At 39.4% G+C, this 26,620-nt stretch overlaps 1 non-coding gene across 1 annotated transcript; it reads right to left on the minus strand.

Annotated features, from left to right (window-relative positions):
• Positions 1-2,378: 2,378 nt before the first annotated feature.
• Positions 2,379-2,485, minus strand: LOC141618109 (small nucleolar RNA R71). The gene has a single exon (XR_012531303.1). It is a non-coding gene; the product is annotated as a small nucleolar RNA R71 (small nucleolar RNA).
• Positions 2,486-26,620: the final 24,135 nt, after the last annotated feature.

Genomic DNA, 26,620 nt, shown 5'->3' on the forward strand with positions numbered 1-26,620 from the left:
TTATCTTTAGTTCTTTGTTTTGCATATTCTTTGAGATTTTGATCCCTTGGTAGGAAAGGAGTAAGAATCTTGCATTTTCATGGCAAAACAAGACTAAATTGATCGAATCCAATGACCAAGCATCAAGGAGAGACAAGATTAGAAGGCCTTTGTACATATCATAGTAGAAGAGCAATGTTGAGGAAAGATCCTTGAGTCCCCAAGGAAATCCCCAAGGAATTTATGAAGAAAAGGGAAGAAAAAGAAGAAGTTACTATCTTTGATGACAATCCGAGCGGATTGCCAAAGCAATCCGTCCGTCTGCACAATCCGAGCGTCCGTGCGAATCCGCTCGGATTCACCCTCAACAATCCGTCCGGATTCCCTAGAATCCGCTCGGATTCCACCGCCAAATCCGGCCGTCCCGACCTTATTCCGGCCGGATTTCTTCACAAAGACGGGTTGTCTTCTTCAAGCTACGAAAAGAGAAGCCCTTCTCTCGAAAAATACCGGGTCCTCCTTGCTCAACTTAAAAAGTGTAATTACTAGTTTAGCCCTTAGTTAACCCTAATGCATCCTCCCTAATTTTCACTATAAATACCCCATTAGGCTAATTAGAGGAGCATGTTCTTCTTATCAATAATTAGTGTAGTTAATATCAATCAAATCTCTCTTTAATATTGTAATCAAGTATTAATCAAGTTTTAATCCAAGTTTTAGTTCTTTAATCTCTCTTTTGTTCATCCTTTATTTTGGGTAATTGAAGATTATTTGGGTTATTATTGGGAGATTGACAACCTCTCAATCTAGCATTCAAGTACTTCTATTATTCTTGCTTTATTATTGGAATCATTAGTAGGTATAATCTCTTAATCCCTTTTTAATTATTGTTAATTACTTTCATTTATTCATCATGTTTCATATTGTTAGTATGATGGACAACCTTGCTAGCATGATCAACATGATAATGAGTGAGTAGTCTCTTATCTAGGGTTAATGGGTGATTAGGGGAAACCAACATGGGGAATGATTCATGCTTAAATTAATATGCTTTCATGTTTTATTTGCTTGCTTGTTTCGATCTCAACTCATGCACATGTTATATTTGATGAAATGCTAAGCCTATGAATCCTTGCATTTACTATCATCTCCTATCTTTTCAATGAGACTTGTAAGACATAACCCAACTCGAGTCTCATTAGACCATGCATGTTGTTGAGTAGGGAAGATTAAGTCGACTTGTAGGTGTTGTACAATCTAATCGATTCGGCTCCGGGACCCAAACTTTCCTAGGATTGTAAGATATAACCCAACTCAATCCATCACAACAATAATTGCTTGCTTATAATTTGAGAACATGTTTGTATGATCATATCCCATGATTCCCCTATGACCCCATGACACCCTAGTGCCTTTAATCAATTGTTTACACCCCTTTTTATTCATCTTGCTTGTTTATTTTCATTGTTATTCTAGTTTAGTAACCTTCTACATCAACCCAATTTGTGACACCCCTTAGACACCGCTAGTTACAATAGAAATCTCATTTCAACTCCCGACCCTTGGGATCCGACCTTTACTTGCCTCTTTACTAATTGTAGAGTTGCTTGTTGAGCTATAAATTGTGTTTTGATTCGACCGTGACCAACGACCACATCTTAATTTGTGAACACTTAGCGGGATCGCATCAAAAATGGCGCCGTTGTTTGGGGACGGTGTTTGTTTGATTTAGATTTCCTTTTTGTTATTAGTTGTGTCTTTCTTCGCCTTGAGGAAGTAAAAATCCTCAAGGTTTGGTCTAATTGTTTTTGAGTTGTTTGATATTTTGCATGTCTAGAAGGTTACAAGGTGATTTGTTACCTTTTGACCGTGAAATCGAAAGAACCTTGACGAACAATAGGAGACTTGTTAGGAGGAATTTGAGAGGTGTTAGTGAAGTTGTTCAACCCACTAGTGAGTTTGTCAATCCTTTCGCAATAGAAGGAGAAGAAAACCCATTACACTATACCCCACAAAATCCACCTACAATGCCAAAATTCTCGTCACACTTCGTACCCACCGAGGAGAATCTACCAAATGGTACTCCTACACCGCAACATCTCACCGGAAATTTTATTGCCAAGTCCGCCTTCATCCAACTAGTTGAGAGGAGCCAATTTGGGGGGATGCCTAGTGAGGACCCTCATTCTCATATGGAAACCTTTTGCGATTATTGTGATGCTATCTCTCAAACGGGCGTGACTCAAGACCAAATTAGATGGGTCTTATTTCCTTTTTCCTTAATCGGCACCGCAAAGCAATGGTTGAAGGGCCTTGATAAGGCCACCCTTGGAATAGATTCTTGGAAGAAGTTGGCTCTAGCTTTCTACAAAAAATTCTACCCACCGGAAAAGACCAACATGCTAAGAGCTCAAATTACGGGTTTTAAGCAAAGGGATGAAGAGTCTTTGTATGAAGCTTGGGAGCGGTTCAAGGGAATTTGTCGCTCATGTCCTCACCATGGACTAAGCGAATGGTTTTTGGTGCAACAATTTTGGAATGGTTTATATGAAGATTCTAGGAACATTCTCAATATGGGATCGAATGGGATGTTCACCGAGGTTGATGACAACCAAACTTGGAGCAAAATTGAAGAGATGGCAATCCACAATTCACAATATAGTAGGCCTCGCAAGGCTACTAGAGGAGGAAAGTATGAAGTGGACGCCGTTACTCAATTAGGTGCCCAACTAAGCTCCCATATCGATACAATCAACTTGAAGTTTGAACAAGCTATGGCTAGACTTGAGGAAAACTCAAAATCATCGAAGCATCATGTCAATGCCATGACGGCATCCTCATCAATCCCAAGTGGGATATGTGAGAATTGTGGAACTTTGGGTCAAGACCCAAGTGAGTGTAGGGGAACAACCGAACAAGTGAACGCTTTCCAAGCATATAAAAGTGGTACCCCTTATTCAAATTTTTACAATGAAAACACCAAGTTCCATCCAAATCTCTCATAAAAGAGCCAAAATGTTCAAAACCCTCAAACAACATACACTCCACCACCCATGAGAAACCAAAATCAAAGACCCTTTTACAATCAAAACCAAGGTTACCAAAATCAAAATCCATACAATCACCAAAATGACCAAGGTTTTGATGTCCAAAAAGCGGTCCTCCAAATGCAAAAGAATCAACAAGAATTTTTCACCCAAATGCAAAAAGATAGCCAAGCAAAGGAAACCACCATCAACAACATTCTAGCTCACACCAAGATGTTGGAAACACAATTGACCCAACTAGCATCTTCAAGCTCACAAAGACAAAAGGGGCAATTACCACCTCAAAGTAATCCCCCTAGACATGAAACGGTTAGTGCCATTCACTTGAGAAGTGGTACAAGGTATGAAGCACCGAAGAAGCAAGTTGAGGATGAAGTTGTTGATGGGTGATGTCGTCGGGTCACATCCAATCAAACACATTTATAAAACTCAACAAACAACTAGTTAGCGGTAAGTCGAGGTCGATCCATGGGACGGTGTGCTTTGTGTTCTAAGTCTATCTATCTCAATTTATGCTAGTGTCACGATTTGGTTGGGTTTGTAGTTGTGTCTAGACTAATGCAAACAATAAGGTAAAACAAACAATAAGAGGAAAGATGTAAACAAATGATTAAAAGTGCTAGGATATAATGGGGTCATGGGGAATTCATGGTGTTGATCATACAAACATGTTTACAACTATATGCAAGCAATTAGTGTTGTGGAGGAACCGAGTTGGGTTATGTCTTACGGTTCATAGGAAGAGTTGGGTCCCGGAGCCGAATCGATTAGATTGTACAACACCTACAAGTCGACTTACTTTCCTCCTATTCAACTTCTATGCATGGTCTAACAAGACTCGAGTTGGTTTATATCTTACAAGTCAAGTTGAATAGATAAGAGATGGTAAAAATGCAAGGATTCATAGGCTTAGCATTTCATCAAACATAACATGTGCATAAAGTTGACATCACAACAAGCAAGCAATTTAATCATGTGAACATATTAGATTAAGCATGAATCAATCCCATGTTGACTTCCCTTAATTACCCACTAATCCTAGCTAAGAGACTACTCACTCATTATCATGGAAAACATGTCATTAATGGTGTCAATCATCACAACAAGTATAAACATGATAATAGAATGAAGAAATGAACAATAAAGATTAAAGAGTAAAGGAATTATACCAAACTTGAGATGATCCAAATAATAAAGCAAAGAATAATAGAAGAAACTTGATGATTGATGGAAGGTTGTCAATCTCCCAATAATAACCCAATAATCTTCAATTACCCAATAATAAACTTGAATAATAAACTTGAACAATAATTAAGGAGAGATTAATGTGTAATTTGTGGAATGATTAAAGAGTAATCTATTCTAATCTACTCCTAATCTAATCTAAGGAAGGATTTTTCTAGCTAAAAAAGATGTGTTGAAGGATTATTACAAATGAGGTATTTATAGTGGAAATTAGGTGGATGCATTAGGGTTAACTAAGGGCTAAACTAGTAATTACACTTTTGAGATTTGAGCAGGGAGACTCCGGGATTGTCCGAGAGAAGGGCTTCTCTTATCGTTGCTAGAAGAATGAAAACGAGCTGTGCTACAATCCGTGCGGATGGAAGTCGGGACGGGCGGATTCTGGCGATGGAATCCGAGCGGATTCAAGGGAATCCGGGCGGATTCAGGTGGGGCAATCCGAGCGGATTGTAGGGAATCCGGGCGGATTGTCTTCCAGCGGAATTGCTTGTTTTTCCCAGCCACAAGATGGGCGGATTGTAGAGAAGACGGGCGTCTTGGGGGAAGACGGGCGGATTCCTGCGAAGACGGGCGGATTCCTGAACAGCTTCTTTGTTTGACCTCGGATTGTAAAACGGACGTCATTTTCTCATCCGGACTCCTATTGGAGTGATTCAAAAGCCTAGATCGCTTGATTTTTCGACGCCGTTCCATCTAACATATTTTCAGAGCCAAAGGAGCAACTCTTGGTTTGCGTTCCGAGCCATTTTCTTCATGAAGTGCCTTCCCTCTCGTCATTCTTACTTTTAACCCTTTGATCCTTCTACATACACTTTATTCCTACATCTTTGGTCATCATTCTTGCCTCCTCTTCATACTAGTCCATCTAATATCATCAATAAGCTTCCAAATATGCACGAAAGACGGGAATTTCCGCCTTATTTATCTCCTTTTCTACAAAACATATGAAATGCGATAGAAAAGCAAATAGGAAGGTTTTGACGGATAAAATGGCCATAGAATGTTATAATAGTATGCAAAATAGGCTCAATTATGGGACTAAATGTGCGCTAATTATGGTCACATCAGTTGTGGAAGCTAGTGAAAAGGAAGAAATTGTGCAAAACTCCAAAGATGGAGAATCATCAAAAGAAGAAAGTTCAAAGAAAAATGAAGACAAGGCCAAAGAGAAGGAGCCCATTGTGATTAGACTTCCTTTTCCAAGTCGCCAAGCCAAGCCCAAATTTGATGATCAACTTGGAAAGTTCATGGAAATTGTGAAAAATTTAGAAGTCTCAATTCCTTTCACGGAATTAATCAACCACGTTCCGGCCTATGCGAAGTACATGAAAGATATCCTCACAAAGAAGAAGTCAATCCGGAAACTTGAGACTATCGCCTTCACTAAGGTGAGTAGTGCAATACTTCAAGGGAGTTCACCTCCAAAGTTAAAGGATCCGGGAAGCTTCTCAATACCGTGTACCATTGGCGACACGACGATCAATAAAGCCTTATGTGATCTAGGGGCTAGTGTGAGTGTCATGCCATACTCGGTGAGTAAAAGGTTGGGAATGGGAGAGCTTAAATGCACCAACATCACACTCCAAATGGTCGATAGATCGACGAAGACACCATTAGGGATATGGGAAGATGTCCCCGTGCGAATTGGGAAGTTTTTCATCCCGGTGGACTTTGTCATTGTTGATATGAAGGAAGATTCCAACATTCCAATCATCCTAGGAAGACCTTTCCTACACACCGCGGGTGCGGTGATTGATGTGAAACATGGAGAGCTCACTCTAGAAGTGGGAGATCAAAGCATAACTTTTAATCTTGACAAGACCATGAGAGCTCCTCGTTTGCATGAGCCATGTTTCATGATTGATCATTATAGCCGAAAAGATGAAAGGAAGAAATCGGAACTCCAATGGAGGAAGAAAGTTGAAGATGCTCCATTCAAAGAGCAAGTGAATTGTGACAAGGAGAGCTTGCAAAGCTCATCAAAATCAACAAAGGAAGAAGAGGATGGCCTCATTGGCCAAGAGAAGAAATTGGGAGAGTTGTCTCTATCTAAGCAAGAGATTTTCAATGATCAACTCAATGAAGTTTGTGGTCTTTGGGACGACGAGTTTGAAGGGATCTTTAATCCCTACATTGGGCATGCCATCGATCATGATCAACAACAAGGGCCACGGTCTATTGAGGACCTCTACCATAATAATGAACAACCTTTTGATTACTTCTTCAAGGTGTTGAGCAACATCAACAACACCTTGAACATGCCCCCTTGACATCTCATCAAGAATGAGAGTTTGGTGGAGTCCTCCCTAAACCACCACTTGTAAATATTTCTAACTCCCTAACTTACATTTCAATTCTTGTATTGCATTTTTTGTCATTTTTGGATTTTTATTTACTTTGATCAAAATAATTGTCATGTAAGAGAGTAGTGAGGGAGGGACTAACAATTTCAATTGATGTGTAGTGCTTTACCTTAGTGTGGGGATGGCAATTGCCTAGGCTATCCATGCCTTAGTAGTGCCCCCACAATGAAGAACACAAGACTTGAAAGACAGAATGGAAGAATGATAAAGGGAATGCGCTGTGCACGGGTGGAACTGAATCCGTGTACATAGGGGAAGAATCTGAGCGGATTCCCAAGAATCCGCCCGTCTTATGCAATCCGAGCGTCCTGCAGAAAAGACGCCCGTCTTGAACTGAGCTGAATTTTGAAATTTTCTTGACTGTTAAAGAATCCGAGCGGATTTCTGAAAATCCGCCCGTCCTGAAGAATCCGTCCGTCCAGGGAAAAAGACGCCCGTCTTTGCAACTGAGGAAAACAAGCAAATTTCTCTGGACAGAAATCCGTCCGTCCTTGAGCAAATCCGCCCGTCCCGTGTTCAACAAATCCGAGCGGATTGTACCAAATCTGCCCGTCTTTAGGCGAGTTTTTGCAAAAGTAGAAGAAGCAGAATCCGCACGGATTAAGCCTAATCCGCACGGATTGCCCCTGCAGTTTTGAAAATCTCGGTTTCTTTATAACCCCTCCCACCTTCATTCATTCATTCATTCATTCATTCATTCATAAACACTACCCACAACATCAAAACCCTCATCCTCTCCATCATAAAAACAAAAACCCTCAACAACATTCAACAAAAACAAATCAAACCACCCTTCCAACAACAAATTAATCACTCCTTCTTCAACAAAAATCAAAACCAAGAACAAAATCTTCAACCTTTGAGTCGATTTTTGTTTTCATAAAGGCAAAGCCTTTCACCTTCAAATCGATTTGGGCATCCTACAAATTGAAGATTTTTCACTCTTTTCTTGGTTAAGCTCATCAATGGCAAAGACTAAGGGTGCAACAAAGGCAACAAAGGCACCAAAGGCTAAGTCACTCTCACAAAGGCAAAAGGCTCTTCAAACAAAGAAAGCTTTGGCTATGGTGGTGGCAACACCAAACTTGGAAGTGCAACAACAACAACAACCTTCTATGGGACCATCAACATCTTCTACTCCGGCAATTAATCAACTTTTGCATTATCCGGAGGTAACTTTTATTTCCGATACCCATAGAAATACCTTTGTCAAGTTTGCTATGAAATCTATTCAATCCACCAAATTCATATGTAAAGATGCCTTGGAAAAATTGGGTGTTCTTGAACAAACAAAAGCCTTTTTCAAAGCCATGGGGTTGGAGAAATTGTTTGAAACAAAGGAATTGACATACCCCTCCCTTGTCTTGGAATTCTTAAGTTCTTTGAAAGTCACCAAAGTTGAGAATACAGAAAATCTCGAGTTTCGTCTAGCTAATGTTAGTAGACGCATTACCTTTACGGAATTGGGTGAAATTTTGGGTCTTAGTGATGAATCAAGTTATCTTAAGCATTATGGAAAGTATGACCCCGAGCCTCTTTGGGAGGCAATCTCCGGGAAGAAATTTGAGGATTTTCATGCATGTCGTGCTCTTTTGGTCCATCATCCGGGCATAAGAGTATGGCACAAGGTTGTGGGAAATACCATAATTGCTAGGAAAGACACCAATCATTTCACAAGACTCGATTTTATTCTCCTTGAATCGGCTTTGAATATCGGAAGAATTCACACCAAGCCTTACAATTCTTTGAGGCTCTTGGTAGATAGATGGCTTAATGTTGATAATGGGAAGAAGGGCACGACCGTTATTGTCAATGGCGGCCTAGTAACACTCCTAGCCAAGCACTTTGATCCTAACTTCAATAAGGATAAGAAGTACAAGGCAAAGGAAGGTGGTCATCTTATTGATATGCATATTATGATTCACAAGTTCAAGTGGGTTGCCCATAACCCCCTTGACACTAAATATGGATGGTTAACTAGTGAAGCTAGATCGTTCACCTTGCCCTCGAAGATTTGTCGCCTAAGCGTCCACCGGACCAATTATCTATTTCCCCTTTCCGAAGAAGCCGAGTATATCATTCAACAACAAAAGGGTGATCTTGAAACCCCCTCCTCTTCCATTGTCATACCACCTTACCCCTTTGAGTATGAAGAGTTCAAACCGGAAGGAATTGAAATTGGGAAAGACTATGTGACTCTTCTCATGCAAGCAATGCACAAGCAAGCCCATGAAGATCGGAAAAATGCGTATTTGGCTCAATATCCACCCCTCCTACATCTAGCTAGGCAAGGACTCCTTGATCCATCTTGTCCTTTGCCTAGTTGGGCGGATAGAGAAGTCTTATTTCCGGGTGCATCTAGGGACGTGGTGGGAGACAATGAGGTTGTTGGAAATGATGAAGAAGTTGATGATAATATTGAGGAAGAAGCAATGGAAGAAGAAAGAAATGGTGAAGATGATGATGAGCAAGATGAGGAAGAAAGTGAAGAAGCAAATGACAAGGAAAGTGGCAATATGACCACTTCTCATGAGGGAAGTGGTGATGATGATAGCATGATGGAAGACTAGCAAGCCTTGGAGACTCCTACACTCCCGCGGTTTGTCTATATCTCTTTGTATTTTATTTCATTTTGATCATTGTTGGTTTAGTCCTAGCCCCATCAAAGGACTCACACCTCGGTACCATTGAGGTGTTCTTATTTTATTGTTCCCATTTGTAAAATCCAAAATGACAAACTAGTTTCATGCATAAGCATAGTGTATGCTTGAACTATACCCATCCTTGGACATTAGCATAGTGTCTTACTCGGTTTGGGGAGGTTAATGCATACGCAACGGGAGGTAATCTAAATTATCCTCTCCGTCATAACAAAAACCATGCATCATGTAGTGTAGCTTAGTATAGAATTGCACTTAGTATAGAAATCATGCATCATCTTTGCATAATTTCCATCATTTTGGCCATTGAGGACAATGCCCATATTAGTGTGGGGATGGGAATTCTAACATTTAACTATTATTCAAAAAATCATAAAAATTGAAAAAATTTGAAAAACCCAAAAACAAGTTCATTTCCTTTGTATATATTGTTTTGTATATATTGTGTTTGTTCATCCTTGTTCACATTGATTGACTACGCCACATCCGAGACATGAGGATATTGAAGACCGCATGGTATGATCTTTCCAATCTCCTTTTTTCCTCTTTATGTTAATGACTATGTGGCTTTATTTTGATTGATGCGGTATAACAATGTGAACTTAGGACTTGCATTTAGATTGTTTGTCATATTAGTTGGTAGAATCATATGCATTAGGATGTTTATATGTTAGTTGCATCATGGCATGTAGTTTGCATGTTAGAAAATTTTGCGAAACCATCTATTTGGGAAGCTTGACTAGTGTATATAGGCCCTAGTAGATGCTTTTTCTTCTTAAGACTTTGCTTGTTAGAATACTTGTAAAACACCCTAGGATGTGTCATGCTAGAATCCTTTGACCCATAGATTAAGGCCTAGTCAAGAGTACCTTGTGGTGTGATAACTCCTTGGCTACCGTTTATTCCAAGGTGACCCTTGAAACCATGCATCCATCCATTATTCATCCATGTTCTACCATACATTTTGTCAACAAAAGGGAATGGGCACAAAAAGAAATCAATTTGAGTTCAATGAAATGAAAAGTGAAAGAAAGTTTGCAAAAATGCATCAAATGAAAAGAGGAGCAAAAATAGAACTCCTAAGCTTCAAATACAAGGCACCCTCGTTACTAATTGGGGTGACTTTGAAAATGTTCAAAAAGAAATGCAAACAAAGTTGTCAAGTATTGAAATGCCAAAAATAAAAAAGAAATGGCAAAGAAAGTGTTCTCAAATGTCAAATGCCACAAGAAATTGGGGGCAAAAAACAAAAACAAAAGCAAACTCCCAAAAGTGAAACTCAAATATCTATCGATCCCTTTATCCATCGTATCCATTTTTGTGCATGGTAGAGAGGGGACGACCCTTCTTCTTGTCTAGGCAAGAGGGGGAATTCCGCGATCCTCCAGTGTTTCTAACACCATAGGGAGTCTACTCTTGACAAAAGCATTTAACGATTGAGGACAAAGGTACCCTAGCTTGACACATTTTGGAGGTGATTTATTGGTATCCTTCTAGGCCTAGTAGTTTGAACAAATTGCATCTATGAAGGATTGTGTACCCTTGAATTACTTCCCTTGTAGATAATTTCCGCCACTTAGATGAGGAAAGTGGCTATTCTTTTTGTAGATGCATCCATTATGTGTTTTTGTGTGCTTAATGTTTGGATGTGTCGCCATTTTGGCAAGACCCACCTTGCCTTGCAAGAAGACATCCTACCTCATGGTTGTCTTGTTGTGAGTTGAAGGGGCGGAGTGAGACCCGCTAATTGTCTCATATCGGCTATATTATTAGGATAGGTTAGTATTGGTCCTAGTCTTTGTCACCTCTTTACTCGGGACGAGCAAAGGTTCGGTTTGGGGATATTTGATGTGATCATAATTGGCGCATATTTAGCCCCCGAATTAGCCTTGTTTCCATGCTTTTTAGTGCTTATTTGGGTCATTTCTTATCTTTAGTTCTTTGTTTTGCATATTCTTTGAGATTTTGATCCCTTGGTAGGAAAGGAGTAAGAATCTTGCATTTTCATGGCAAAACAAAACTAAATTGATCGAATCCAATGACCAAGCATCAAGGAGAGACAAGATTAGAAGGCCTTTGTACATATCATAGTAGAAGAGCAATGTTGAGGAAAGATCCTTGAGTCCCCAAGGAAATCCCCAAGGAATTTATGAAGAAAAGGGAAGAAAAAGAAGAAGTTACTATGCTGACTGACAATCCGAGCGGATTGCCAGCAATCCGTCCGTCCTGCACAATCCGAGCGTCCCGTGCCAGAATCCGCTCGGATTCACCCTCAACAATCCGTCCGGATTCCCCAGAATCCGCTCGGATTCCACCGCCAAATCCGGCCGTCCCGACCTTATTCCGCCCGGATTTCTTCACAGCACGGGTTGTCTTCTTCAAGCTACGAAAAGAGAAGCCCTTCTCTCAGAAAATACCGGGTCCTCCTTGCTCAACTTAAAAAGTGTAATTACTAGTTTAACCCTTAGTTAACCCTAATGCATCCTCCCTAATTTTCACTATAAATACCCCATTAGGCTAATTAGAGGAGCATGTTCTTCTTATCAATAATTAGTGTAGTTAATATCAATCAAATCTCTCTTTAATATTGTAATCAAGTATTAATCAAGTTTTAATCCAAGTTTTAGTTCTTTAATCTCTCTTTTGTTCATCCTTTATTTTGGGTAATTGAAGATTATTTGGGTTATTATTGGGAGATTGACAACCTCTCAATCTAGCATTCAAGTACTTCTATTATTCTTGCTTTATTATTGGAATCATTAGTAGGTATAATCTCTTAATCCCTTTTTAATTATTGTTAATTACTTTCATTTATTCATCATGTTTCATATTGTTAGTATGATTGACAACCTTGCTAGCATGATCAACATGATAATGAGTGAGTAGTCTCTTAGCTAGGGTTAATGGGTGATTAGGGGAAACCAACATGGGGAATGATTCATGCTTAAATTAATATGCTTTCATGTTTTATTTGCTTGCTTGTTTCGATCTCAACTCATGCACATGTTATATTTGATGACATGCTAAGCCTATGAATCCTTGCATTTACTATCATCTCCTATCTTTTCAATGAGACTTGTAAGACATAACCCAACTCGAGTCTCATTAGACCATGCATGTTGTTGAGTAGGGAAGATTAAGTCGACTTGTAGGTGTTGTACAATCTAATCGATTCGGCTCCGGGACCCAAACTTTCCTAGGATTGTAAGATATAACCCAACTCAATCCATCACAACAATAATTGCTTGCTTATAATTTGAGAACATGTTTGTATGATCATATCCCATGATTCCCCTATGACCCCATGACACCCTAGTGCCTTTAATCAATTGTTTACACCCCTTTTTATTCATCTTGCTTGTTTATTTTCATTGTTATTCTAGTTTAGTAACCTTCTACATCAACCCAATTTGTGACACCCCTTAGACACCGCTAGTTACAATAGAAATCTCATTTCAACTCCCGTCCCTTGGGATCCGACCTTTACTTGCCTCTTTACTAATTGTAGAGTTGCTTGTTGAGCTATAAATTGTGTTTTAATTCGACCGTGACCAACGACCACATCTTAATTTGTGAACACTTAGCGGGATCGCATCACTTACCAAATCTCATGACCCCACGCATAGGAGACACTTTCAAAAGAACCTTGTCCCCAACCTGAAACTTTATGTCACGACGATGTAGATCTGCATAACTCTTTTGTCGATCCTGAGCCGCTTTCATCTTCTGTATGATCAGCTTAACCTGTTCAACCATCTCCTGTACCATCTCTGGCCCTAAAACGACTGCCTCAGCTCTATTATCCCAGCCAATCGGACTCCTACACCTTCTCCCATACAAAGCCTCAAACGGTGCCATGCCAATACTCGTGTGATAGCTGTTGTTATAACAAAACTCAATCAAATCTAATCTATGCTCCCAGCTACCTTCAAAATCCATAACACAAGCTCGTAACATGTCCTCTAAAGTCTTGATGGCCCTCTCTGTCTGGCCATCTGTCGCAGCATGAAATGCAGTACTCATCTTCAAAGTAGTTCCCATCATCTCCTGCAACTCTTTACAAAACCGTGATATGAACCTCGCATCTCTATCGGACACTATATCTTTAGGCACCCCATGCAAATGAACCACATGCTTCCTATAAACCAAAGCTAACTGTATCTTGGTCCAATTATCTTTCATCGGCACAAAGTGAGCTGACTTAGTCAAACGGTCAACTATAACCTATATCATGTTATTACCCTGTTGACTCCTCGGTAAACCCACTATAAATCTATAGAAATGGACTCCCACTTCCACTCAGGTACCTCAAGAGACTGAATTTTACCTTGTAGTCATCGCTGCTCTCCTTTAACTCTCTGACATGTCAAACAATGAGCCACAAACTCAGCTATTTCCTTCTTCATCCCAGGCCACCAGAAAGTCTTTTTCAAATCTTTATATAGCTTATCACCACCTGGATGTATCGAATATGGTGTGCAATGAGCCTCTATCATGATCAGCTTCCTCAATTCCTCATCATTAGGAACACACCATCTCCCATCAAATCTCACACTGCCATCTGTATGAATAGAGAATCTAGACACTGTCCCTTTCTCTACTCCAGCTCTCCACTCCTCAATCTTGGGATCCAAAGCTTGCTTCCTGCGAATATCATCATAAAGGTCTGGCTCCACTGTCAAATCCCCTCTAGCATCCCATCTCTGTATCATATGTATCCCTATCTTCCCTACCTCATCTCTCAACCTCTTCAAAGATATAGTTGTGCATAGAGAATGCACACTCTTCCTGCTCAAGGCATCTGCAACCACATTAGCTTTCCCTTCAAGGTATATAATATCCATGTCATAATCCCCAATTAGCTTCATCCACCTCCTTTATCTCATGTTCAAATCCTTTTGAGTGAAGATGTACTTGAGACTCTTGTGATCTGAAAACACCTTAAAGGTCGCCCTATACAGATAGTGCCTCCAAATTTTGAGAGCAAACACAACCGCACCCAACTCTAGATCATGTGTCGGATAGTTCTCCTCATAAGGCTTCACTTGCCTAGAAGCATAGGCAATCACTTTCCCATTCTGCATCAACACACAATCCAACCCATTCTTTGAAGCATCTGTGTACACTTCAAAGTTCTCACTCCCTTGAGGTAATGCTAAGATTGGAGCTGTGGTCAAACACTCCTTTAATGTTTCGAACACCGTCTCACAACTTTCTTCCCAACGAAACCTGTTTTCTTTCCTCATCAGAGCTGTCATAGGTCTCGCATATTGGAAATGTGGGATTTATCTGTATGCATCCCTTTAAATATAAGGACTATAACGAATTAATCATGATGAAAGCATGTCATAAAATAAATTGCATAAACAAAAAGGGTAAAGAGATGATGAAATAACCTTCGGTCCTAGCTAATTCAGCCTATGAACAATATCGCAATGATATTCTCCTATCAGTTGCACCCAAGATGCTCCGAGAAAAGCCCTTTGATTTTGCTAGAATCGATTCCTAAATTTTCTGAAAAATTTTCGGTTATTTTTGTGTTTTTTTTTATGAGAGGAGGCAAGAAGCAGTGAAAAATTAGGTTAGGATTATTAGGGTAGAACAATGAGCTCCCTCTTCCTCTTATTCTAACCGAAAAAGAGGAGTGAATGGGGAGATATTTTTACCCTCCTAATTTTCGGCCCAATGCTAAACGAAATAAGAGATATCCATTTCTCTTTTTTCGGTTTTTCCAAAAATGTATAAAATGTGTTAAATTTTCATCTAGTGAGGATCGAACCCATGACCTCTTGGTTTGAGTACCCTTACTATTACCACTATGACACATTCATCTTGTTGATATTAAATATAACCGATTACATTTAATTACGAATTAACAGATTAATTCGTCCAAGCTAACATTACATACATTTAATTAAATATAACTTATTATATTCAATTTACGAATTGACAGTTAATTCGTCTCAACTAATATTATTTAATCTTCATTAAATAATTGTCTCATCAACACATTGACTAACTGTTTAGTCATATAAGGCATCAATGTGATTATATTTCTATAACCACATCTCTCAAACACATCCTATAGGTGTGACCTTTAGGGACCAGTTGATCACCGCCATCTGTATGATAATAACGTCAAACTTTCTAGCAAGCCAATCATTATTAGGTAATCGTTAATCAACTGATTAAAATACGAAGTATACCCTTTTGAACCTTTAAGAGATTTATTAATGTTATCACACTAATTTGTGGAGGACAGAGGCTCCAACAAACTCCCACTTGTCCTCACAAGTGTATGTGCGATAACCGATTCTCATATCCTAAAATTTCTCCCACTCAATGTAAAACAATTTGCAAATCCGTATTCACAAAGGTCGTATTTTACAAGCGATCATCAACAAGAGTGGTTTCCCCGACTAGAGAGTAACTTAACTGATAAACGAATCATCATTCGAGCATGGCCATGCATTTCAGTTACAACTCCTCGAGTGGCCCTGAGAAATAACTATACCTGATAAGGGTTGGATATTTTCCTCAACTTGAATCCTGCAGATGTAAGCACAGTATGAAATGACCCGAAAAAAATCTACTTAGCCTCCGATTCACGGCACCGTGAGAAAGAAACCAAAGTCACCCAAAAACTGCCTTAATCTCGAGAGACAGACATAGTCAAAATAATCGACTCTAGGAACACAATGGATGTCCTATCCACGACCTGGCACCGAATGTTTTTAAACATTTAGGACTCCATTACGTTGTCACAAAAAGTTGTCCTACGAGGTCTCGTTATAATCTCGCATCTGTGATCGATCAGTCAACCGTTTGACTTATGGCTCGTTGAACCCACCATCAATCGACTGCACAATATAATAGCCGGAGTTATCAGCTCACATTAGCGATTATGGACCAAAACAAATATAATGTAATTCAGTTCACTTTGTGGCGTTCAATGTTGTCAGTACAATCCACATGAAAAACAAAATATTATAAAAACGATGAAGTTATAAATACTTTATGAAAAAGATAACGTATCAAATTCATAATCAACTACTATAACTCAGGTACACGTTTAATTCTTATGGAAATAACGTGCCCTCCATGCTGATCATATTTCAATGGCTCAGTAGTAGAATCTGCTACAACTTCCTGTTTGGAACTATTCCAAATGACCGCAAAGACCATTAAGAGTAACAACGAATCTAGACTGAGATTTCTAATCATCTCGATCCGTTTGGAAGCTAGCATCTGCGTAACCGATTCCGCATAGCTTAGTATCTCCTCCATAAGTCAATACTCTATCCTTACTCCTCCGTAGGTACTTGAGGATATTTTTAACAGCTATCCAATGTGTTTCACCTGGATTCTTTTGGTACCGACTCGTCATACTCAATGCATATGCCACGTCTGGACGTGTGCATATCATGGCATACATTATTGATCCTATTGCAGATGCATAAGGAACACGACTCATGCGCTCAATCCATTCAGGCGTCGTGGGTGACTGAGACTTGCTCAACTGCATCCCAGACGTCATTGGAAGGTTCCCCTTCTTGGAGTTGGTCATGCTGAACCTCTCAAGAAGCTTATCCAAATAAGACTCCTGACTAAGTGATAACGTCCGTCGTGATCTATCTCGGTAGATACGGATTCCTAAAATGCGTTGTGCCTAACCCAGATCTTTCATCTGGAAATGGTTCTTCAACCATCCTTTAACCGAAGATAGGAGAGGAATGTCATTCCCAATCAAGAGTATGTCATCGACCTACAATATCAAGAATACAATCTTACGCCCACTCGACTTGGTATATAAGCATGGTTCCTCGACCGATTGAGTAAAACCATACTCTTTTATTACCTGGTCGAAACGATGATTCCAACTCTGAGAAGCTTCCTTAAGTCCATAAATGGAACGCTTAAGCTTGCATACTTTTTTTGGATGTTCAGGATCTATGAAACCTTCGGGTTGAACCATGTACAACTCTTCCTCCAAATAACCGTTTAAGAAGGCGATTTTTACATCCATTTGCCAAATTTCATAGTCATGAAAGGCGGCAATCGCTAAGATTGTCCTAATGGAACGTAGCATGACTACAGGTGCAAAAATCTCATCATAATGCAATCCGTGCACTTGAGTGAAACCTTTTGCCACAAGTCGTGCCTTATAGATATCTGGTTGCGCGTCTATAGAACGCTTTATTTTGTAAAGCCATTTGCACTGTAGAGGTTTTACCTTATTAGGTAAATCAACTAGATCCCATACGTTATTCTCATACATGGAGTCCATCTCGGATTGCATGGCTTCAAGCCATAGCTTTGAGTCGGAACAGGCCATAGCACCTTTATAGGTTGCGGGTTCATTACTTTCCAGAAGTAAAACGTCATTCTCCTCGACCATACCAATGTATCTGTCCAGAGGATGAGAGTCTCTACCCGACCTCCTAGGTTCCTCAGGAATATTAACCGTATCATCAGTTGGAGGAACCACTTCCTCCATTCGTTCCTCGGTCGTTGGTTCTGGAATCTCCGATAGCTCGAAGGTTCTATTACTCGTCTTTTTCTCGATAAATTCTTTCTCTAAGAACGTTGCACTAGCCGCAACAAAAACTCGATGTTCGGTAGGCAAATAGAAGTAATGACCAAATGTTCCTTTTGGATAACCTATAAAGTATGTCTTGACCGATCGCGGGCTGAGCTTATCCTCGTGTCTCCACTTGACATAAGCCTCGGAGCCCCAAACCCGAATAAAGGACAAGTTAGGTACCGTTCCCTTCCACATTTCATTTGGAGTCTTGTCGACAGCTTTAGACAGACTTCGGTTAAGTATAATAGCAGCTGACAAAAGAGCATAACCCCATAATGAATCAGGCACTACGGTGTGACTCATCATGGATCGAACCATATCAAGTAAGGTTCTATTTCTCCGTTCGGACACACCATTCAATTGAGTTGTTCCAGGTGGAGTTAACTGCAAAATGATTCCACAGTCTTTCAGGTGTTGATCAAACTCATTTGAATGATATTCGCCACCCCGATCTGAACGGAGTGCTTTAACCTTTCTACCCAGTTGGTTCTGTACCCTATTCTGGTATTCCTTGAATTTCTCAAAGGACTCACTTTTATGCTTCATTAAGTAGACGTATCCGTATCTACTCAAATCGTCCGTGAAAGTGATAAAATATCTATAGCCATCTCTAGCGGTAATTGACATAGGTCCACATACGTCCGTATGTACGAGTCCTAATAGGTCACTAGCGCGCATTCCAACACCTTTGAAGGAAATTCGAGTCATCTTGCCAATGAGACATGATTCACACGTGCCATATGTAAAAAAAATCGAATGCGGGAATAGTCCCATTATCGACGAGTTTCTTCACGCGTTTCTCATTTATGTGTCCCAGTCGACAATGCCATAGATAGGTTTGATCTTTGTCACCAACCTTTAATTTCTTATTATTCATGTGTAATTCTTCCGTGGTTTGATCTAAGATGTAAATTCCATTCATGGAAACTGCTTTGCCATAAATCATTTCATAAAAAGAAAATACAGCTATTATCCTTTATTGAAAATGCAAAACCTTCTTTAGCAAGTACGGAAACTGAAATAATGTTCTTAGATAAACTGGGTACATAGTAACAGTTATAAAAATAACTCAAAACCACTAGGGAGTTGGATTACATATGTTCCCTTCGAGACTGCAGCAACTCGTGCTCCATTCCCGACTCGCATGTCCACATCACCCTTTTCGAGAGGCATGATGTTCTTTAGGTCCTGCAAATAATTACACAGATGAGAACCACAACCAGTATCAAGTACCCAAGTAACGAAACTTACATGGTTTATCTCAATCATATGAATATAAGATGACATACCAACAGGAACGACGCGGCCTGCTTTTATGTCCTCACGGTACACGGGACAGTTCCTCCTCCAATGTCCAGTCTTGTGATAATGGTGGCACTCAATGTTACCGCCCTTGCTCTTTGTCTTGCCCTGTGAGCCACTAGTCTCACCAGACCCACTCTTACCGTTTCCTGGCTTCTTGAACTTTGGCTTACCTACTGCTAGGTCGCCATGAGCCTTGCCCTTACCTTCACTTTTATTGGAAATCATGAGAACATCCTGCTTCATGCTCCCACTCAATTTCATATCCTTCTCGGTCTGTACAAGAAGGGAGTGTAGCTCATGAGGACTCTTTTTCAAGTCATTCATGTAGTAGTTCGTCCTGAAAGGGCAAAACCATCATGAAGAGAATGAAGCATTCGGTCAATGACAATGCTCTCACTGATTTTACAATTAAGTGCCTCCAATTTCTCGACATTCTCAATCATGTTAAGAATGTGTGGGCTAACCGATTGGCCCTTTTGGAGTTTCGCATCAAAGAAGCGACAGGTATGCTCATAAGTAACGATTCTCGGTGCCTTTGAGAATTCGTTAGTGAGCGTGGTGAAAATCTTGTTTGCACCTTGGGCAATGAAGCGTCTCTGCAAATTGGTTTCCATTGCAAAGATGAGTACGTTCTTTATCGCACCCGCTTCCATAACGAAATCACTATAAGCGAGTGAATCGTTGACTCTTGCATTGGGGCCTGGGTTTACCGGTATTGGCTCGATTAAGTACCGAGCTTACCGTCAAGCAATGGCAAGATTCCGTAGTGCTTTGCCTCCCGATCCGCAAAGTTGGACCCGTCATTTTTCAGACGTGTGAACCGATTCATGTTGTCCATAAAAACTTTCACCAGACGCGCGATCAAGTGTGGCACTTGGCATTGGGATTTCGTCATTTCCACCATTTGTTGTAACAAGAAAATTAACGTGTTCTACACTGCGAAAAGAAAATTGAATAATAAGCCTATGCATCGATTTGATTTTTAAGTCTAATGCAATCACCGTATAACGCGAAGACTCATGCATTTATACAATTGACCTTCCTCAAGAATTATATAAATGATCCCAAGACTCAATTTCTATAAATTGATAAGCCCACCTCTTGGCTAATTCTACCTTTAGAATTCTTGGTCGATAAATTTACAGAAATTCTATCTTTAGTCCATTACAATCACGAGAAACTCTTCGGACTATAATGTTGAGATAAACTAAGTCCACACAAACTACTTACCCAACGTAGAAGGGGTCATATTATGCCTACCGACGAAGAAGGGATTCATAGTTGTTTGCCCTTATAAATACTAATCTCAATTTCCGTTTTAGAGGAAGATCCCATCAACTTTATTTTAATTCATTTTAAGTGAACTAATATCTAGCATGCGTGAATGAATAAACTAAGGTGATGGCTTAATAAGTATGTGACATCTGTATGTCCATGAAAACTAACATACAATCTATATGAGTCAATTTTCATGCATTTTAGTAGTAGGTGGTTTGGTTTAGGCGGAATATGATGCATTAACTAGCATTTGAATGAAAAACAATAAGAATAGTAAAACGTAAAAACAATAATAAAGTCCTAGTGTGGCCTATCCTATCAAAATGAACATAAATACAAGTTTGGAATCCATCCTTGGACCCAAGAAGCTTGTCTTGATGTTCCATCTTGATCCATGTAGCGGGAGTGAGCTCCAACCTCCATCTTTAGTCTTCTTTGAAATTACAATAAATAAAATTACATAATAAACCTATTTATTACATTCTAATTTCAAAAAACCCAAAACTAAAGAAAAAAGGAGATTCGAGATCTCATAATTACATAAAAATTATGTTTCCTTCATCACAAAAACATAATTTGACTAAGGCCACACTAAGTATTACAAATTACAACCGATTGCAAAAATACGTAAATTAAACCATTCAAACGATTCATTCAACTAAATAAAATGTATCAACTAAAAAAATTAAACAAGCAAGACATAATTCTTTAATTATGTAGATTAATTTTATCCAAACCACCCATTTAAATTATCAAATTAAGTGACAATTCCTCAATTAATCACATTAATTTCAATCTTAATTCATATTAAACTTGTAATATGAATTTAATCCGTCAAAATTTTAAACTGCTTTAAAATGATTAGGTATCCATGAATTATGAACCGCTTCACAATAATTAATTGGCCACAACAAACCCAAAAAAAATTTCTTTAAAATTTATCTTGGTAAAAACCGAAACAACCCAAAAAAAACTTTTCTTGATTTTACAGCTAAAATCGAAAAAAAAACAAAAATTTTTTTTTTTTTAAATCTGTCCAGCACGTGAACAGTAACAGAAACCAAAAAATTTTTTTTTTTTACTTTTCTCTCGGCTGGATAGACAAAACAACAAAAACAGCCCGTTTTTATTTCTTTCTGCTTGCGGTTTTTCTATAAAAACCATAACAAAACAAAAAAAAAATTTTTTTTTTATTCTGCCCACTGTGAACAGTAACCACGTGAACAGTAACAGGAAAAAAAATTTTCTTTTCTCGGATACTTTTCAAATCGGCATAAACAAAAACAGCCGTAAAAAACTTTAATCGGTTTTTCAGGAGAAACCGAAAGGAAAAACAGAAATTTTTTTTTTTTAAAAGTACTGTTCATCCGTGAACAGTAACGGAAACGAAAAAAAAAATCCACGGCTCAAAAAAAATCCAGCCGATTACCTTTTTTTTCGCAAACCCTAATTATTGTTTACAAACAATTTTATGAAAATCATCAAAATTAAAATTCGTGGCCTTGGCTCTGATACCACTTGTGGGATTTATCTGTATGCATCCCTTTAAATATAAGGACTATAACGAATTAATCATGATGAAAACATGTCATAAAATAAACTGCATAAACAAAATGGGTAAAGAGATGGCGAAATAACCTTCGGTCCTAGCTAATTCGGCCTATGAACAATATCGCAATGATATTCTCCTATCAGTTGCACCCAAGATGCTCCGAGAAAAGCCCTTTGCTTTTGCTAGAATCGATTCCTAAATTTTCTGAAAAATTTTAGGTTATTTTTGTGTTTTTTTTATGAGAGGAGGCAAGAAGCAGTGAAAAATTAGGTTAGGATTATTAGGGTAGAACAATGAGCTCCCTCTTCCTCTTATTCTAACCGAAAAAGAGGAGTGAATGGGGAGATATTTTTACCCTCCTAATTTTGGGCCCAATGCTAACCGAAATAAGAGATATCCATTTCTCTTTTTTCGGTTTTTCCAAAAATGTATAAAATGTGTTAAATTGTCATCTAGTGAGGATCGAACCCATGACCTCTTGGTTTGAGTACCCTCACTATTACCACTATGACACATTCATCTTGTTGATATTAAATATAACCGATTACATTTAATTACGAATTAACAGATTAATTCGTCCAAGCTAACATTACATACATTTAATTAAATATAACTTATTATATTCAATTTACGAATTGACAGTTAATTCGTCTCAACTAATATTATTTAATCTTCATTAAATAATTGTCTCATCAACACATTGACTAACTGTTTAGTCATATAAGGCATCAATATGATTATATTTCTATAACCAAATCTCTCAAACACATCCTATAGGTGTGACCTTTAGGAACCAGTTGATCACCGCCATTTGTATGATAATAACGTCAAACTTTCTAGCAAGCTAACCATTATTAGGTAATCGTTAATCAACTGATTAAAATACGAAGTATACCCTTGTGAACCTTTAAGAGATTTATTAATGTTATCACACTAATTTGTAGAGGACACAAGCTCCAACAGGAAAAATCTCTCACGAACCGTCGGTAGTACCCTGCCAAACCCAAGAAACTCCTGATCACTGCCACATTCTTTGGTGCTTCCCACCGAGTAACTGCCTCTATCTTTGCAGGATCCACAGCAACACCCTTCTTTGAAATCACATGCCCCAGAAAAACAACCTCCTCTAACCAGAACTCACACTTAGACAACTTTGCATACAGCTGGTTGTCTTGCAAAGTCTGCAACACTATCCTTAAATGCTCCTCGTGCTCCCCCTTAGTCTTAGAAAAGACTAAGATATCATCGATAAAGAGCACAACAAACCGATCTAAGAACTGACTGAAGACCCGGTTTATCAATTCCATAAACACTGTAGGTGCATTAGACAACCCAAACGGCATCACAACATACTCAGAATGATCATACCTCGATGTAAAAGTTGTCTTCGGTATGTCCTCCTCCTGAATCTTCACCTGATGGTAACCCGACCTCAAATCGATCTTAGAAAAGACTGCTGCACCGTTCAACTGATCAAACAAATCATCTATCCTCGGTAAATGATACATGTTCTTCACTGTAACTCTGTTCAGCTCTCTATAATCGATGCATAACCTCAAACTCCCATCTTTCTTTTTCACAAACAACACCGGTGATCCCCATGGTGAAACACTAGGTCTAATGAATCCCTTCTCAATCAGATCATCCAGTTGTTTCTTCAGCTCCTCCAACTCCTTAGGACCCATGCGGTACGGTGCCTTAGAGATTGGCCCCGTTCCCGGTTTCAACTCAACACTGAAATCTATCTCCCTCTTCGGTGGCAAACCAGGTACCTCATCTGGAAAGACTTCTGGAAACTCTCCCACCACTGGTATCTACTCAACTGTCGGACTCTCCATACTATGGTCTCTTACATGGCATAAGATCAACAGACACCCCTTCCTCAGATAAGACTTCAAGGTCACTCCTGCAATCAACTTAACTTTGGGTTTGACAATAAACCCACGATAAGACACACTAATCCCCTTAGGAACTCTCAAAGAAACCCTCTTTTAATGAGAATCTATCTTAGCCGTATACTTACCCAACCAGTCCATACCAACTATCATCTAAAAACCCTCCAAAGGAAACTCTAACAAGTCCACTGGTAGGTCAACCTGCCCAACTATCATAGACACACCTCTATACAACCGCCCAAAAGATACAGACTCGCCCGACGATATAAAAACTTCCTCTTTTATAGACTCACACTCACTCAAACCCATCAGCTTAGCATGACTCGATGATACAAACGACTGTGATGCTCCCGAATCAAACAAAACAAAGGTAAAGACTCCATTAACAGGAAAAGCACCCGTGATAACGTGAGCATCATCCTCAGCTGCTTTCTTCTCTATCATGAGCAGCTTACCACTGGTCTTCTGCCCACCTCCCTGGACAGTACCAGCTAAGGTAGACGGCTTAGCAGCCGATCCCTAGTTGTTGTTGTTCGTTGCCGGTCTCTAATATGAATTACCGCCATTGCGGTTAGCCCCACCATTGTTGTTACTCTGACCACCCCGGTTATTCCACGACCCAGCCGGCCTGTTACTAGCATAACTCCGAGATGGACCCTGAGAGAAACTCCCCTGTGACGGTCTCTGGAAACCCCTACTCACAACACTGGTACACTCATGCCTCTTGTGGCTCACACTGCCACAATTAAAACAAGAGAAACCCCAACTGCTGCTACCACCACCACGGCCACGCCCATAAGGAGCTCCACCGCTAAACCCCAACCCTGAAGAGTACGCTCTCGCCTGGTTATGGCCGCCCCTCTTATAACTAGACTAACCACCACCTTCACTCTCAGCCTTCCTCTTCTCAAAAGCTCTCTCACGGCTCTCCTTCGTCATCTCAACTAACCTCTCAGCCCTCCCAGCACGCTCATATACCTCCTTAACATCAGTAAGGACCCCTACCAGCAAATTCTCCATGATCTTGGGTGTCAACCCCTTCTCAAATCTCAAAGCCAAGTTCTCTTGGTTCAGCCCCATATCCTCTGCATACCTAGATTTCTCGTTAAACTTATGATAGTACTCAGCAACGGTCATATCAAAGTCATCTTGAAATCATCAAACTCCTCTCTCAGCTTACTACGCACATGCTCCGGCACAAACTCTCGCCTCATAGCCCTCTTAAACTTATCCCATGGTATAGCAGGTAACCCCTGTTTCACATACAAGTCCAAAGCACTCACCTTAACCTTGTCCCACCACTCACCAGCTGCTTCTCTCAAGTAGAACGCAGCTTGTTCCACTCGAAGCTCCTCTAGGCAATGAACCAAATTAAGTATGTTCTCGATCTCTCTATGCCAATTATCCAGCAGAATTGGCGTCCCAGTTCCCATGTACTCTTTAGGATTGAACCTTGCTATATGTATACTTATCTTTGAGTGATCTGGCCCCGCCTCTTTATCTTTCCCCACTCTCTTCAAAGCCTCATTAAGAGCATCTTGGTGCTCCAACATCTTAACAATCCCATCTATACTCATGTTCTCTGCCCTGGCATACAATGTTGTTCTCTTTGGCGGCATCTTCGAAACTATATAAGAAAAGGTAAACATGAACACACATCCCATATCTCAAAACACGAAAACGACATGTACAGCACCTACTCGATCGAGTGCCACAACCCACTCGATCGAGTTGAGGTCACTCGATCGAGTTGCCCGCTTACTCGAGCAAGTGCCTCGACTCCAGAATCTGACCAGAAAGTTCCCAAAAACGTACTCGGCCGAGCCAACCTCCCACTCGATCGATTTAACCCTACTCGATCGAGTGCCCTATCCTACTCGATCGAGTCGCCCAAAAACAGACTTCTGTCCAGAAACGGGAAACCACATACTCGATCGAGTTACACCCACTTGATCGAGTCACTCACCTACTCGATCGAGTGCCCCCCACTTGACCGAGTCAGGCAGACTTGAATATTACCCGCATGTTCAAACTCACACTTCCAACTATCTATACTTTTATGCAAACGACAAACAAAACATATATATACATATCTCTTTGTATACTCAACAATAGTAACTTCCCTTCCACGTTTCTAATATGCCATGTGACAAATTAACTATCATGCCATTCATATATTCAACCAACAATATATATAATCATATCATCATCTTCCTTCACTACACATCTCCTATCCTCCACATACATGCATCCACCGATTCATACAACACATCTTCCTTATACTAAAAGAATAAAAGATTACTAAATATTTCCCGCCTAAATGATTTATTCTATAATTAGATTTCACATTATTATATCTACAATGGGCTATACTTTCCAACAATAAATATCTCTATTTTGTAATATAAAATATATAATATATTTTTCAATTTGCATAAATATATTAATAAGATATTCTGATTTTGTCATCAATAAAATTGTACTAATTATACATATGATGTGATAAAATATTTTACTATTATTATTTTTAAAACTAAACACGATGATACGGACAATTATTTAGCAAACATTTTCATCTCTCTTATACTAAAAGAATAAGAGATTAATAAAAATTTCCCACCTAAATGAAGTATTCTATAATTATTATATCATATTTACAGATGCTATTACAAACAAGAGATATTGACATATTAATTAGATATTCTAATTTTG

The sequence above is a fragment of the Silene latifolia genome, chromosome 1 (assembly GCF_048544455.1).
Source record: "Silene latifolia isolate original U9 population chromosome 1, ASM4854445v1, whole genome shotgun sequence".
Classification (NCBI taxonomy): domain Eukaryota; kingdom Viridiplantae; phylum Streptophyta; class Magnoliopsida; order Caryophyllales; family Caryophyllaceae; genus Silene; species Silene latifolia.